General features: G+C 47.8%; 1 protein-coding gene across 1 annotated transcript in view; it reads right to left on the bottom strand.

The window, feature by feature from the left end:
- TNFRSF21 (TNF receptor superfamily member 21) overlaps positions 1-15,003 on the bottom strand; it is a 37,599-nt gene that overhangs the window by 12,058 nt on the left and 10,538 nt on the right. The gene's annotated exons all lie outside the window — the stretch shown is intronic.

Below are 15,003 nucleotides of genomic sequence, written 5' to 3'. Positions count from 1 at the left end.
GATTTTTATTAATATTATTTTTAATAATATTCCTTTCCTGAGTCCAGGCTGCAAGGAGCTCTGCAGACAAGCAGCACCTACAACATGCTCAACACGCGCTATGCAAGTAAAGGGTGACAGACCCATAGGTTGCTCCAATTAAGGTAAACACACTCTAAAATTAACCACAGTAATTTAATCGTAAGATTTCCTGCGCTGTTCGGCACAGGAGAAACCCTGGTACTCAGCCACGGCACGGCTGCAGGAGCAGGGGAGATGGCAACACGCTCGCCCGTACGCCTGCATTGCAGCTACCGCTTTGAACAGGAGCTGGATTAAGGGGTGAGTCACCAAAAGCACCTCTATAAAGATGAGCATTTCCATAACAGAGCACCTACAGCAGCTACGGTTGCGCAGTATCACAGAATCATAGAATCTTCATGGTTGGAAAGGACCTTTGAGATCATCGAGTCCAACCATACATGCACCAAAAGAACCCCTACAATCTCTGTCACTAGAGCGTGCAACTCTAGAGCCCTGTCCAGTGCAGACTGGTGGGATGACTCAGTCATGGGATGGGAGACACTGCACCAGGGGAGCATTGGGCGATGATCTGGTGTGGGATCTGAGGAACAAAAAGGCAGAGCTCCCCCCAGAAAAGCCCTTGAGACACGTTGGTTCGAGTCGGTGAGGGTTCCCTCCCTTTAGCTTTGGGAGCAATGGAAGGAGCACGCTCCTCCTTGCGTCTGCTGAGAGATCAGGAGTTAAACCTTCGACCAAAGCCATAGCTCTTCCATAACAGCTAATCAACCTCGTTTCATCAAGCCGAACACCACCTGGTTTTAGACCACCACGTGAAGGGTCGGCATAGGTGAGCTGCAGAGATAAACTCGCTTTTTCCAGAGATGCCACCACACACCTCGGGTTTCCTTGCAAGCACCCCCTCGCAAGCCACCCCCATCGCTACAGGGACTACTTCTCCTTCCCTCTGCGGGCACAACGGCTGCGTCAGCAAAAAACAGCTGCTTATGGAGGACTATCATAGCCAGGGTCTTTCCTGCTGGCCTAAAATTTAACAATTTCTAACGCAGTTTAGACCAGACCTCCCGACTGCGCCTTCACGTCACAGCCCTGATACAGCCAAATAGATAAATATGTACATATATATATAGAAAACCAATATACATATATAAACTATACAGTCTGATATAGATACACGGATATCTTTTTCTCTATATAAAACCTATACAGCCTGATATAGACATAATGATAGTTCTTTTTATATATATAAATGTATATCAGGCTGTATGGTTTTTATATCTCTCATATATATATGCGCGTATCTGTATATATACACAGATATATATGACACAGATATTTTTATATATCTCTATATATGATATAGATACTTTATATATATATATTTGAGTGTACATATATACACACATAGATATATAAAGTATGTATATGGCCTGATATAGATTTTTTTAATATGTGTGTGTATATATATATATTTTTATCCATCTCTATATAGGACAGATAATTTTTACATGTGTGTGTATATATATATATTTATCCATCTCTATAAAGGACAGATATTTTTTGCATGTGTGTGTGTATATATATATATTTATCCATCTCTATATAGGACAGATATTTTTTATATGTGTGTATATATATATATATTTATCTATCTCTATATAGGACAGATATTTTTTATATGTGTGTATATATATTTTTATCTATCACTATATATGATAGATATTTTATATGTGTGTATATCTATATATTTTATATATAAGATAGATATTTTATATGTGTGTGTGTGTATCTGCTTATATACCCCCATACACATATAAATATATATATATAAAAAAACCCCAACTATACAGCCTCATATAGATATTTTTGACCCAAACCCTTCCCACAATTAAATCGCGCTTATCAAGACCTGCTATATATAGACTTCAGTTTTCACTTCCGAGCTAGATAACGTTGCCATGTCCCCACGGTGCACAGAGCATCCGCAGCCGGCGTTCCACCTGCTCTACAGCAGGAAAACACCAAAGTACAAACGCCATTTTGCGTATCCCTACCCTCCTCCACCCACGGCCACCAAACCTCCCTCCCCCCAGCTGATTTACGGCCACGTCCATGTGTTATCCCACACGGAGGTGTGAGGGTCAGGGTTTCTCCTACCATAAAAGCTCAGCCCAGCGCAGGGGATGCAGCCCCCGCCAAAACACACACCACCCACAGGGCTTCGTTTTAACTATGGAGAGGTTCAGGAGGGAGGGAGGGAAAAAAAAATAAATTAAAAATTAAGAAAGCCTTCTTCATTACTCAAATTAAGCCCAAGACAAAGAAAATGTTCCCCGGCATTGAGGAACAAGAGAAGGCTGTGAATATGCTATTAAGATTTATGATGGGGCTAATTATCTGAGGCACATAAATACATGCTATCGCTCATCACGTTTCAACACGGTGGCAGGAATTAAGCCTGGTCTTGTTAACTCCTCCCGTTACTCAGACAAAGACAAATCCCTCTCCCTCGATGCCTCTGTACCCACCCGGGCTGGCCGTCGGTTCGGCGCTGGGAGGACACGCATCACATCACGCCAGCAACCAAACCCCCCGCCTTCGGGTACCACACACCCGTGTCGGGAAGGAGCCCCAAAAGCCGACTCAGGTTTCGAGTCAGATCCTTTCAACCAGCACGTTCAACTAGTTTTGGCATAAAACCAGCAAAACCCCAGGTTTATGCAAGTCAACGCTTAATTTTACCGCTCAAACCAGGGGCGAAGAATAAAAATCTCTGACTTTGAGGGTAGAAAAAGCTTGTGCGCCAACGACAGCAATGCAAGGAGGGACAGGCGAGCAGGTCTCCATACATCTATATATATCTATCTATAGATAGATATATCTCAGTGCATAAATTATTATCTCAGAGCTTTTTCTACCTTTGTATTCAGGAATTATTTTTTTTCCCCAGGTTAAGTGATAGATATATAGATAATGCTGCCCATTTACATATATATGTGTTTATATACATTTAAGAAAAAAATATCAAATGCTGCCCATTTTATATATACAGTGAGCAGAGCCGGGTCCCCGCAGCAGTGCTGCCCTGCGGTGAGATGAAGCGTTACTCCCAGGCACATCAGTCATACAGAAGCATTAAAATAAAATTCGCTGTTTTATGACCCCTGCGTGGCACATCCAGTCCCCCCAGGAAGGAAAAACCCACACACTACCTGCTCCCATCTGTGTATTTAATGCTGATAAATCCCAGTATTTACTGACGAGAAAAATTTTCAGCTGGTTGCAACTTGATTTGCACCCGTTTTACACGGCGGCACGACATTTACGTCCTAATGCGCTCGCGCAAGATTTACGGCAAAGCGCTCATGCTCCTACTGACATTTTCGAGTTTAGTGTATTTAATCTCACCGTTCAATAAAGTGGCCCCATAAACATGTTTATATCCCTCGGCAATAATATCCCAGGGCACAAGAACACACCAGGCAGGAGAGGACTTAATGGCGCGTAATAATCTTTGGAGAACAAATGTTCCATTAAAAACGAATTTGGAAATGTCTACCTTAATACTATAAGAACCTTAAACTCATTTTCTTGCAACTATTAAACGAATTTAAGCCCCATATGTTTGCTACATCCACTACAATATTGTGCAAACAAAACCCCAGAGAGATATGGAAGAGACACAGACGTGAGCGCAGATTTGGCTCCAGTCAGTTAGAAAACGATTGCTCCCTCTGTTCTTAAAAAATAAGATTAAAACCATTACATGACAAGTTGCGGCTGCACACTGCCAAGTATTACTGCTCAAGCCATTTACAGTAACTTAATTCACTTGTCCAAAACTAAAATAAAATGTTAATGCTGATAATAAGCTTACGGTCCTACTATTTCCATATCCGCAGAAGTCCTACAAGTTACTCTGCAGAGCATTAATAGTGCCGGAGGGTCCCGATGGGATGGGAAGGTGCCCACCAAGGTGCATGGTGCAGAAAACCCCAGCTCCGCCTTGGGTGTTGGGTCCTCCCCACCCACCAAACCACATGGACTTTCTCCCACCAGGCTCATCTGCACGCCAAGGCTGGAGATGACGCTAAAAGCCCTCCAGAGTCCAACAATCCCAAGTAAAACGGCCGAGCTCCGTGGGGATGGTGCTTTAGCCCACCCATTTCATGATTCCCACGTGAGGCCAGTCAGAGCCACGTCGGTGCGATGCTGAAGCTGCTCTGAGCTTGCAAATGCCAAAGAACAGTCTGAATCCTCCTCCTTTTTTAACACAGGCCACGGAAACAGCCTGGGAGAGCTGCCACCACCCTGCTGCTAATGCAGGAGGCACTACCACCCTCTCCATCATCACCATCAGGGACCACCACCATTTATTACCCAGCTTTGCTCACCTCAGACACTGGAATGAAAGAGGAGCCCTTGCTGTGAAACGCCCACGGCTGCCTCCAGCAGAGCTGCGTGTGCCATGGCCATCCCAGAGCGGGCAACGACAGCATCTGAAGGATCCGGGACATCCATGAGCGTCTTGGGTACCTGGGCAGGTGGCGTTTCAATTGCCATTACCTAAACTTTGCAATTCTCTAAATGTTGTGATGGGCTATTCCATGTAACCACCTAATTATTTTAAGGTGGTGATAACCCCGGAGCAACAAAGAACTCCCCTTCATGGCAGAACAAGGCCAACACGTTGTGCACAGGCAGACGCGAAGCCCAGGGGTAGATGTACACACGTGGGAACAAGGGTGCCACCAGACATGTCTACAGCCGGAACAAATGGAGATAAACGGAGATAAGTCCAGAGACAGACAGACGCCTGCAGAGTGGCACAAGCAAACAGCACTGCTGAATACACGTCCAGCTCATCTACAGAGACGCTGAGCTGACGGGAGGACTTTCCTGGAAAGGCAGGGCAGGTCTACAGACAGCAGTCTTGCCTCCAAGGACACCGCTCACCTCCACCCCAGCCTTCCTCATAAACACCATTTCAGTGACTTCCATTTGTTTATTTTGGATCTGGTTCAAGACTTTTCCCCATCCGTTTCCAGATCCTTTGGATGTCTCTCACCGCACTGTGGTGTGCACAGTTCAATGTAGACAGAGCAGCCACTCCTCCCACTCATGAATGTCACTGGGACGGTAATCACGCAAGCGAACAGGACTTGGCTGACCTTTAACGACTCTCCTGAGCTTGTTCTGGACAAGCCTCGCTCATCTTCTGTAGCCCTACTATTTACAGTTGGACATGAACCGGGTCCTTCAGTGATCATTTGGCCTCAAGCAGGGCAAGAAGCCAGCATGGCACAGGGCCATGACCAGGGGTGCTGGCACGCCTACATACAATACACCTGCAAGACACCGTTTCTCCTCTTTGCCATTGCTTTTTGACTTCTTTCAACAAACTTGAGAGGAGTGGAAGAGCTACCCTGCCAGAAGGCTACACCCAAGCACCTGGCAACAGATACTGTAAAGTCTAACCACAGCCCAGCCACAGAGGAGCTTCAGTTCCTTCCTTTCCTCACCCTCTCACAAACAAGCCGTCATTATTTTCATTTTTGGAACTCAAGCCACATATCGTTTGCTATTTTTCAGAAGAGTGCTTGCTGAGAAGCTGCCACCTTTAAGGGGAAATCCCACGTTCAAGCCTACAGAGCCCTCCCAAGCCATGTGTCCTCCCATCCACTAACAATGAAGGGACAAAGCACAGAGAGGATTAACACAACACCAGTTCAAGTCTTATAGGCGGTCTTCGACAGGAGACCGTTCTGGTCTGGTTCTGGTCTCTGGACCGACAGGAAGCAAAGCTCAGGAGACCGTTCAGGACCTGTGGCACACATGGTCTCATCTACTGAGTAGCTCATCTACCCAGGGTTCCAGAGCCAGCTTCATGCATTTTCAGAAAGGTTGAGTTTCAGAAGACTCCAGGTTCTAGCCCTTCATCAGCAGGGACAGGTACCACCAGTCCACCCATGACACCTGCAGGAACTGACCTCCACCATCCCAGTTACTAACCTGAGCTAGAGCACCTGCAGCTTCCACTACTGGAACAGGTATCCCAGAGGTGGGCAATGGCAATTGCTACACCCACCCAACACACACATCGATGGCTTGTTCTTTAATGCAATCCAGACCTCCAGTAATAGAGACACTGAAATTCATTTTTTCTCTGCAGAAAGGATGCTATTTGCCATTACTGGCTCTTACCCTACATGGGAAGAGCTGCAATTTCATCACTTTCTCCATCTGTCCACTTCAGAGCACATGGCACCACGTGGAATGACAAATCCTGACCGTGACAGGCTGGCTAGATTTTGACACGCGCGCAGACCTTGAGGATGAAACATCATGGGTGGAGAGCACAGCCCAAAGGCACATGCAAGTCAGACAGGAGAACCGTAGTGATGCAGCCCAACCCTCCCCTGCGTTCAGATAAAAGCTCCAAATCACTGCTAACCCAGCTCTGTTCCTGAGCTCATCCCACCTACCTCCTCCAAATATCCTCCTGACTCATGCAAAACGCAGCCACACCAGCCTATTTTTACCTCTGAACACACACCGAGAGCCTGCACGTACAACCGAGCCAGGACGCGGCACTTCCAAACTCCAGTTGACACCACGGCTTGGCCAAACCAAGAATTAGAAATCCCAAGCCTCCGACACAAATACCTTTCCAAAACGTGAAAACTTCACCAATCTCTGCCCAAAAAGTGGGAGTTGTTGGAAACTCAATTCCTCCCCCTCCTGCCCCCCAAGTATATTTCAGGTGCTAAATGAGGAGGTTTGGAAGATGTGCAAGGTCCTGCACATGGGTCACGGCAAGCGCCGGTATCAATACAGGCTGGGGGATGAAGGGATTGAGAGCAGCCCTGCCGAGAAGGGCTTGGGGTACTGATGGATTAAAAGCTCAACATGAGCCGGCAACGTGTGCCTGTAGCCCAGAAATCCAACCACATCCAAAACAGTGAGGCCAGCAGGTCAAGGGAGGCGATTCTGCCCCTCTGCTCCACTCTCATGAGAGCCGACCTGGAGTCCCGTGTCCAGCTCTGTAACCTTTAGACCTTCAGCACAGGAAAGACATGGACCTGTTAGAGAGAGCCCAGAGCAGGACATGAAGACGATCAGAGGGCTGGAGCACCTCTGCTGTGAGGACAGGCTGAGAGAGTTGGGGTTGTTCAGCCTGGAGAAGACTCGGGAGACACCATATTGCGGCCTTCTGGTACTTAAAGAGGGCTTATAAGAAAGAAGGAGAAAGACATTTTACCAGAGCCTGTAGTTACAGGACAAGGGACAATGGTTTTAAACCAAAAAAGAGTAGATTTAGATTGGACATAAGGAAGGAATTCTCTACTGTGAGGGTGGTGAGGCGCTGGAACAGGTTGCCCAGGGAAGTTGTGGCTGCCCCATCCCTGGAAGTGTTCAAGGCCAGGCTGGATGGGGCTTTGAGCAGCCTGGTCTAGTGGGAGGTGTCCCTACCCAAGGCAGGGGGGTTGGAACGAGATGACCTTTGAAAATCCCTTCCAACCCAAACCTTCCTAGGATTCTAACAAGAACCTTTGTCTGGACAGGAGGAGAGGACACACTTATGAAGACTCATCAGTGATTTCCTAGTTTTCCCATGGAGTACAGCGCTGGTACCAGACCCTCCCAGGAGCCAGTGATTCACATCCTCCGCGAGTGAAGTTTGGGCAACAAACCACTAAACAGTGGTGTTTGTTTTTCTTTTAAAAACCAAAAAAGTCTTGCAGGGCAGGAAACGGACTCCTGACAAAACACTTCCCACACACTCTCTGAAAAATAACCAAACCAAGCAGTCGAAGAAGGCTTGTGATCAGCCACATGCGGTTACAAACATGTTTCAGATCTGGGAATGTGAGGGTCAGCACAAGACAAGACCTCCCTTCCCACCACACCCTACGTTGAAGTTACCTCTATAAGAGCACCTTTGGTCCAACTCTCCCGAGACCCACAGGAGCTCCTGCCCACCACCACGGGATGCCCTCCCTGCGTGTATCCCTACACTGGCGTTGGGGACCTGCAGAATAGACTTGCTCTTCCTTTCGTTTAAAAGGGAACGGCCAGCGTAAGTATTTTATGTAATTATTAACTTTTAAACGGCTTTCACAGAGTTAATCTTCATTATAACCCTCTTGGACAGCTGGTAACCCTGAGCAAGCAGGGCCATATAAATATCCAGACACCCGCAGATGCCAACCCCAGGATTAAATTCGCCTCCTGCATTTCTTTCCCCCAGAAAAAGCCTTGGCGAGCGAGGAAAAAAATATCTACCTTGTTATTCGAGGAGTTATGAGTGAGAGCCTTACGGATGCGAGAAATCACAGCCCTTCCCGGCACAGAAACTGGTGCCAGGTTTTTGGCGAAAAAACAAGGACAACCCTCCTCTCCCCGCAGAGCTGCCCTGCCTCCGACACTCGACCCTACACCTTAACAGCCGGGCACAAATCCCGATCCCTTATTAAACGCATCCAGGGGCCACCCAGGAATTTTGACCATGGGATAGTTTGGGTTTTTTCTTCCTTTTTTTTTTTTTTTTTTTTTTTTAAGCAGATTTGGGAGCAAACATACCAGTTTCCCCAGGCAGCTCCACACAGACCTGCGTACGTTGGATACATGGCTTATGTAGTAACACACATTAAACGTGATGAAGCACTGGGGTCTTCAGGCCTGCTAATGCAATAAGGCTCAGGAGCGAGATGTGATAAACCTGCACACTATTAGGTTTCCATCTCTCTAAGCAGAAGACCAGTCTCCCTCGTTCGTGTCTTCCAAGGCTCCCTTTCACCATGAAGCCTTGGTCACCTCCTGCATAAACCCTATGGAAACCCTGCAGCTTCCCAAGAGGTCAAGGATGAGTTTGGGGCAAACCTGAGCAAAGTTTTGAGTCGAGCAGTTTGAGGAAGATGGTGCTCTGAACTCATCCGATGTCACCCCAAAGCACCCACGGCAGAGGTTTCCACTGCAGACGAAGGGCTGCTTCATCCCACCCCAAAGTGAAGCATCACACCAATGCTGGAGCACTTGTAGCATGAAACACAGAGCTCCCACACAGCCCAACAAGCTCCAGCAATGGAGCATCCCTGTTGCAAGGCTCAGAAGTAAAACAGCATACATATTTCTCCTGGTGCCCACCACATACCTGCCCCTTCCAGCACAAGAAGGACACGGACCTGTTGGAGCAGGTCCAGAAGATGATCAGAGGGCTGGAGCACCTCTGTTGTGAAGGCAGTCTGAGAGAGTTGGGGTTGTTCAGCCTGGAGGAGAGAAGGCTCCGGAAGACCTTATATTGGCCTTCCAGTATCGGAAGGGGGCCTACAAGAAAGCTGGAGAGGCACATTTTACAATGCATCTAGCGATAGGACACGGGGTAATGGCTTCAAACTGAAAGAAGGGAGATTTAGATTAGGTATCAGAAAGAAGTTTTTCATTATGAGGGTGTTAAGACCCTGGCACCGGTTGCTCAGAGAAGCTGTGGATGGCCCATCCCTGGAGGTGTTCAAGGCCAGGCTGGATGGGGCTTTGAGCAACCTGGTCTAGTGGGAGGTGTCCCTGCCCATGGCAGGGGTGTTGGAACTAGATGGTATTTAAGGTCCCTTCCAACCTAAACCACTCTATGATTCCAATTGAATAAGCTCCCTTTCCGCCTGGATCCCACTTTGCAGAGGTAGACAGGCTGACTAATGTTAGAGGACAAGCGGTCATCTACAGATCATTAAGCTGCAGATGCCAGAAGAGACTGCTTTGGAAAAAAAAAACCAAAGCACACCACCACCTTCTGCCTCTCCGTTTTGGCAGGTAGACAGACATTAATCCCTCATTTCATGCTCTGCCTGCCAGAGTCATATTAGGGTTTGCACACAAGCCCAGGGCCGCTCCTCTCCAGGCGTAACCGCAATTACCAAATTATGTTAGCAGCAATGGGCACACCTGCCCTCTTGAGATGCTGCTGGCCATCTCTGCCCTACCTGTGGTCAGGGCACAAAACCTTGAGGCCACCACAGTCTGAGAATGGTGAAGCTTTTAACCCCATGGCTCCTCCCGACGCTCTGCAGATGTGCAGATGAGACGGAGTCCCCAGAGGTGTGTTTCCACAGCAGCTCCTCCATCCTCACCCTGCCTCCCAGCGTGATGCTCCTGCCAAACAAGCTGTTACCCATCTAGGAGCTGATCAAAGGAAAAACTAACCCTACAGAGAAACCCATGCCTACTACAAGTCTTTCATCTCATTTACCCATAGAAGCACTAAGGAGGGGTCCTAAAGTAGCATCTAGAGTCACCCCATAGACCTGCAAGCGCCATCCCTGCAGCTGGGTTTCCTTATTCAGGGTAGCAGTTGAGAAGGAAGTGACACCGGACTCGAGGAAGGATATCCACTGCTGGGTTGTTTCCATGCACTTGCTTCCCTTCATTAGGTGATGGATCTACAGAAAAGATTACAGTTATGTGTGGGCTTGTTTAGTCAGTGTGCTGACTCTTTAAAAAAAAAAAAGAAGTAATTTTACTCTGATAAGCATCTTCCAACACTAACCATAAATGAGTATCTGATTCCATGTGAGGACAAGCCTGCAATGACCCGAGACGTCCCGATGCACACTGCCAACACACCCGCTGGTAACATTCACATGGGGATGCTTCGGAGCTGCAGCACAGGGTCAGGTTCTCCATGGCACAGGGCTTTCCAGCGAGGCTCTGGTCCCTCTTCAACACCCTTACCAACTTGCTATGGAGCAGACCAAGCTCAAACCTGGTCCTACAGCGACCGAGCTGCAAGCCAACAACCATTCCCTACAAATCATCAACCGAGACGATCCCAGCTCCCAACATGCTGAAAACCGGCCATCCTGACAGCTGAGCAACCAAGACCCCCAAATCCTCAAATTCCCCATCTTTCCACCATCACCCCTCACCTCCCCACTCTGCTTTCGATCCTGCACCATTTTCAGTACGTACTCTTCTACCTGCAAGAGTAGAAGCAGCCTCAGCTCTACCTCAGCTGCAAACAGCTTCTGCAGAACAGTTTATTTCTCTGATTATTTAACCGGAGGCTTCCTGGCTTCGCTCTCACCACCCACTGCAATAATGTGCAATTACCAGACTTGAAGAAAAATAAAAGGGAAGTGGCATCTCATGCCAGGCCAGCGCTGCCAAGAACTATTCTTCAGTCTTTCAACTCCGAAAAAAAAAAAAAAAAAAAAAAAAAAATCACCAAACTCTTCTTGCCTCTTGGCAGATCATTTCAGGCAGCTTCTTCTATCACAGGAGGTTTCACCCAAAACCGTAACGTTTTACACCGTCTTTGCCTTTCATCCTCTGCTACTCAATGGGTGAAAGCCAAAGGCAACACTATCACCGATGCCTGCAGGATGCCTGCAAGCCCATCGTCATGTTTGGCATAGGCCGATGCCAAATTTGGCATTTCCAAGACATTCACGAGACAGGATTCAAGTCTCCATTTTTATTACAAGTTCAATTCCTTGCCTTTGGAAACAGAAGAACAACAGAAATGGGCATTCGCTAAAATGAAGGGACTGTTTAGAAGAAAATGTTTCCAGCATGTTGACAGTTCCTAATCTTCTAAAAGAAAGCAGTCATACAAGGTTAAAACCACAGAGCGCTATCAGCCCCGTGCCCATGTCGTGCAGGCGCCACGCTGATAATTTCTTTGGAAATCTTTGGCAAACTACTTTTCCCCTTTGGATTCCCATCTGCAGGGCTAGAGAGTAAGAGCCAGCTGAAGCAGCAAGAGGCCCAGCTTCTCCAACCACAGCTCCACCGTTGGTGCTGCTCTACCTTCACGATCCCAGGCAGGCGAGACCTGGGGGCTTTGGGGACAGGCCCCGCCATGGGGACAGACGTGAGGACAGACGTGGAAGTAGGCTGGCTGCTAACTCAGGCCATTAGTCATCGCAAGCATTTCCCAGACCTCTGAACCATTTAATCCAGCGAGAATCATCGGCATTCGCCATCTTGGCTGGACCACGTCCATGTTAAGGACACAGGTCTTGTTTTAACACCAGCCTCCCAAGCTACTGCTAATTTTAGGTTTGGGCTGTTATTTAAGGCACGTACTATGCCCAGAGAGAGCACGGGGCACAGATACCAGCTCATGGGAAGATGAGGACAAGTGAAACACCCCATGACAACAACCGCTGCTCAGGATCGCAGGCATATCTCAACTACGTAAGCAACTCAGTATATCAAGCACCGTCAGCAACTGGGCAACAGTCTGAGCCACCACTTCTACCCTAAAATCCTCTTCTTTTGGAAAGAAGCCCAATCACAGCGAGATGACTTTGCTCCAGCACTGCTGCCTCCCTGACTACGCTTCACACAGAACCTGTATGAAATCAGTAACAAAAATCGATAATAAAATCCGCCAAGTGGACAAAGCCTTGGATGCCAGCCGTGCTCCCGTCATCACAGGAGATGCACAGGGTGCCGGTGCAAGAGCAGCCGCCCAAGCACAGCGTCTCCGAGCAGAGGCTGCAGCACCTACGTCAGACCCGGTCTTGCCTTTCAAAGGTTAAAGCTGTTTACCGAAAGGATTAGGAGGGAGGAGATGGTAAACTAGGAGGAAGCGGGGGGAGACTGTGCGCAAGAGCTACGTACACAGGCTTCGCCCCGGCAATAAACACACCTCAACTCCTTGGCACGGCCAACCACCACATAGGTGGGGAAGTCATATGGATGTCGGCACGCTGCCAATACCAGACCCCCGGGCTTCACCCCCAGCCCCAGAAGACGATTTAAACCTAACTTGCCCTCCACGTCCCTAGTGCAACCACAAACCAGGCTGGCACCTGACGACCTGGGGAGCAGCTTGTGGTCCTCGCATCTATGGAGGCTTTGCTCTGGCTGCCTACCATGGAGGGATCTGCACAAGCAGCACAGGAGGGGAAAGATTTCCTCTCTGCAGCAGCCTGAAGTTTGTTCCTGGCTATATTCAGCCTTGTCTGAAACGCTGCTTCAGGGTGAAGCATGATTTGGGTACGAAGACTGCCGAAGCAGCAGAAAACTAAGCCATGACGCTGCAGCTCTGCAGTACATCTTAGCTGTACGGCCGGTTATTAAATAAAAGGTCAATTCCTCTATGGCACTACATCTTCTCTTGTTTCAAGTAAACAGTCTTAAGAGTCAGACGTTTCAATAGGAAAACCAAAGAGGGATTTATAAACCACCACGGGAGGAGAACAATTTCCCTATCTGACATGACAGAGCACCACCACCAAGAAAGAACTAATGAGCAAAGCCCTTCCAGCTAACGCAATGTGATTCAGGCAACACCAGAGCTGCGCTAAAAGCAAGACAAAGCACTAATTGGTTTGCGTTCATCTGCCTGCCTTCACTGCACCAAGTTCAACTGAGGACATTCAGCGGCAGGAGGAAGTCATGAAGCCACCCAAGCCAACACGGAACCAGCGTGACTATGGCACGAATGACTGCGAGGGATGTGCAAAACCGCCCAGCATAACAACGCAATTCACTTCCAGACCTCAGCCGCTTGATCAGGTACTGGGACAGTTTATCACCTAAGCGTGTTTTTTGCTGTTACAACCAGCTCATTTCCCATGGCAAGGGGAAAACTTTGCAAACATCTTGTGAACTTGACGCACTGGCTCAATTCAGCTGTTAAGGGATGACAGAGAAGACCAGAACAACTCATGGATGACCCATGAATGATGCTGTCCCCCAAAGGATGACCAGAACTGTGAGGTTATACCTAAATGGGTTTACAGAGTCTCGTTGCTCACCATGTATCACCCGCTCTTACCCACAGTTCTTTAACCTGAATCACGCTTGGTGAGCAAAATGCCCCCACAAAACTGCCCCCATACCACTGCCCACAAAGGCAGCTCCAACTCGGCCTCCAGGAGAAGGGCCAGCTGTGGCACAGGATCTGAAACACCAGGTTAGAAACCAGAGCTGCACTCGCCCAAAGCAACTTGGTCTGCTCCCCGCGCTCGATCGCTCCCCCCCCTGTTCAAATTCAGCCCCTGCTCTGAGATAACAACACTCACTGCTCAAAAAAAAACCAGGAAAGTGAGAAAATCAACCAATGGGTAATTAAGGTAGTGGGGAAAAAAGTTACTACAAGTTAGTAACAACCAGTCACTTTTGGCCAACGAACCATGGCCAAAGCTTTGCAGTATTTCTGGTAGCGCCCACAAATAAGGGTGTTTAAGAAGGTTCTGCAACCCCGTTGCAGATCACTCACCATCACCCCAAGGACCACATTTTGGGTACCACAGATTTTAGGGACAATGGAGCACAGGGGTTACTGGAAAAAGTTATCACAACAGAAAAAAGATCAAGAAACTGCACCCCAAGGATTCAAAAGAGTTAAAAGGGAAGTGAGAAGTAGCACAAACACAACAGAAGGCACAGAACTAATTCCAACAAGACCTTACTGGTTCTATAAATGCATTGATGAAGGCAAACAAAGTGTAGCAGGAAGGAGAAGAGAGTACATGACAGGAGACGCCCTACTCAAAGCCTTCTTTGCTTTGTACTTAAGCACTCAAGGATAACTTTCATCAAGCACTGATCTCTCTTAAACCCTCCAATCTTTTTTTTCAATCCACTCTTTGTTTGGCCCCCCCTTGTTAAATGTGCTTTTCTAAAGGTTAACTGTGAAGAGATGTTTCAGGTTGAGCAACCTCAACCCAAACAGTAAGGACTCATCAGTGCTGTCTGTCTGCACAGGGTAAAGGGGGGTGAAAATCACCACCACAGCTTTGCAGAGGAAGAACCATGTATCATACTAGGGAGATCATGGCTGCTTGGTGCTCACATTCATGCCACCGTTAATTTATCATTGATTTTTACAAATTTCCATTTAACGACCACAGCAGGTCATCTTTAAAGTCTCATCAAAAAGCTGACAGCAAGTCATCCACCAAAAGAACAGAAAAAACTGAGAAGCAGAGCCTCCAGGAAGACCCCACGACACTCATGGAGCTGTACGCC

This window comes from Rissa tridactyla, chromosome 3, assembly GCF_028500815.1.
Source record: "Rissa tridactyla isolate bRisTri1 chromosome 3, bRisTri1.patW.cur.20221130, whole genome shotgun sequence".
Classification (NCBI taxonomy): domain Eukaryota; kingdom Metazoa; phylum Chordata; class Aves; order Charadriiformes; family Laridae; genus Rissa; species Rissa tridactyla.
Note: the sequence above shows the minus strand (reverse complement) of the source record. Positions and strands in the feature narration are given on the sequence as shown.